The sequence below is a fragment of the Petromyzon marinus genome, unplaced genomic scaffold, assembly GCF_048934315.1.
Source record: "Petromyzon marinus isolate PM22_M1 ecotype Great Lakes invasive population unplaced genomic scaffold, UKy_Petmar_22M1.pri1.0 PM_G_Scaffold_61, whole genome shotgun sequence".
In the NCBI taxonomy this organism is placed as follows: Eukaryota; Metazoa; Chordata; class Hyperoartia; order Petromyzontiformes; family Petromyzontidae; genus Petromyzon; species Petromyzon marinus.
In genome coordinates, this window is record NW_027423015.1 from 280001 (window position 1) to 282500 (window position 2500).

Below are 2500 nucleotides of genomic sequence, written 5' to 3' on the forward strand. Positions count from 1 at the left end.
GCATGCGAACCGCATGAAACTTCCAGAGGCATTTGCAGCAGGAATGCATGTGCACTCAAAAAATGTGATATTTTTCACGGAGAGACCCCGTGAAACGCTAGAAGTGGGCGGGGATGTCTCTCTTGTGGCTCACGGGGCTGTTAGGGTGGCACAGAAATCCCTCGGAATGGGAAAACGGGTCATTTTCGTGTCGCCACATTGCATACGAACCGCATGAAACTTCCAGAGGCATTTGCAGCAGGAATGCATGTGCACTCAAAAAAGTGAATATTTCTCACGGATAGACCCCGTGATACGCTAGAAATTGGCGGGGATGTCTCTCTTGTGGCTCACGGGGCTGTTAGGGTGGCACAGAAATCCCTCGGAATGGGAAAACGGGTCATTTTCGTGTCGCCACATTGCATGCGAACCGCATGCAACTTCCAGAGGCATTTGCAGCAGAAATGCATGTGCAGTCAAAAAAAAATTGATATTTTTCACGGATAGACCCCGTGAAACGCTAGAAATTGGCGGGGATGTGTCTCTTGTGGCTCACGGGGCTGTTCGGGTCGCACAGAAATCCCTGGGAATGGGAAAACGGGTCATTTTCGTGTTGCCACATTGCGTACGAACCGCATGAAACTTCCAGAGGCATTTGCAGCAGGAATGCATGTGCACTCAAAAACTTCTATATGTTTCACGGATAGACCCCGTGAAACGCTAGAAATTGGCGGGGATGTGTCTCTTGTGGCTCACGGGGCTGTTAGGGTGGCACAGAACTCCCTCGGAATGGGAAAAGGGGTCATTTTCGTGTTGCCACATTGCATAGGAACGCCATGAAACTTCCAGAGGCATTTGCAGCAGAAAGGCACGTGCACTCAAAAATTTTAATATTTTTCACGCATAGACCCCGTCAAACGCTAGAAGTTGGCGGGGATGTCTCTCTTGTGGCTCACGGGGCTGTTAGGGTCGCACAGAAATGCCTCGGAATGGGAAAACGGGTCATTTTTGTGTGGCCACATTGCATAGGAACGGCATGAAACTTCCAGAGGCATTTGCAGCAGGAATGCATGTGCACTCAAAAACGTCTATATTTTTCACGGATAGACCCCGTGAAACGCTATAAATTGGCGGGGATGTCTCTCTTGTGGCTCACGGGCGCTGTTAGTTAGGGTCGCACAGAAATCCCTCGGAATGGGAAAAGGGGTCATTTTCGTGTTGCCACATTGCGTACGAACGGCATGAAACTTCCAGAGGCATCTGCAGCAGAAATGCATGTGCACTCAAAAACGTCTATATTTTTCACGGATAGACCCCGTGAAACGCTAGAAATTGGCGGGGATGTGTCTCTTGTGGCTCACGGGGCTGTTAGGGTCGCACAGAAATCCCTCGGAATGGGAAAACGGGTCATTTTCGTGTTGCCACAATTGGCATACGAACGGCATGAAACTTCCAGAGGCATTTGCAGCAGAAATGCATGTGCACTCAAAAACGTGAATATTTTTTCACGGATAGACCCCGTCAAACGCTCGAATTTGGCGGGGATGTTTCTCTTGTGGGTCACGGGGCTGTTCGGCTCGCACAGAACTCCCTTGGTCCACCTGATTCGTGCATACAGGCAGCAACTAAAACTCTGTAAACCTGCTGTGAGGACATCTAAACAGTGGACCAGTGAGGCTGTGGAAGATTTGCGGGCGTGCTTAGACTGTACTGACTGGGATATGTTCACGACTGCTACCAATAGTCTGGATGAACTCACAGAGGCTGTGTACATCAGCTTCTGTGAGGACTGCTGTATCCCAACACGTACCAGGGTGAACTTTAACAACAACAAGCCCTGGTTCTCAGCAAAGCTCAAAAGGTTGAGGTTGGAGAAGGAGGAAGCGTTTAGGAGTGGGGATAGAGACAGATTCAAGGAGTCGAAGAACAGGTTTAGCAAAGCGGTGAGAGAGGCTAAACGACTGTACTCAGAGACACTAAAACACCAGTTCTCTACTAACGACGCTGCTTCTGTCTGCCAAAGGGCTCAGGCACATCACCAACTACAAACCCAGAGCGCCCCACACCACTAACGACTCCCGCCTAGCCAACGACCTGAACGAGTTCTACCGTAGATTTGAAAGACAATTGGACTGTCCTGAACCACCCCTTCCCACCCAAGAGGCCCCATCCCCCACCCATACTACAGAAACGACTCTCTCCTTTCAGGAGGGAGAAGTTAATGGGCTTTTCAAGAGGCAGAATCCACGCAAAGCAGCCGGGCCGGACTCTGTCTCTCCAGCCACCCTCAGGCACTGCGCTGACCAGCTGTCTCCGGTGTTCACCAACATCTTTAACACCTCCCTGGAGACATGCCATGTACCAGCCTGTCTCAAGTCCTCCACCATCATCGCTGTGCCCAAAAAGCTAAGGCCAACAGGACTAAATGATTACAGACCGGTCGCCCTTACATCTGTGGTAATGAAGTCTTTTGAGCGCCTGCTCCTGGCACACCTCAAAGCCATCACAGACCCTCTCCTGG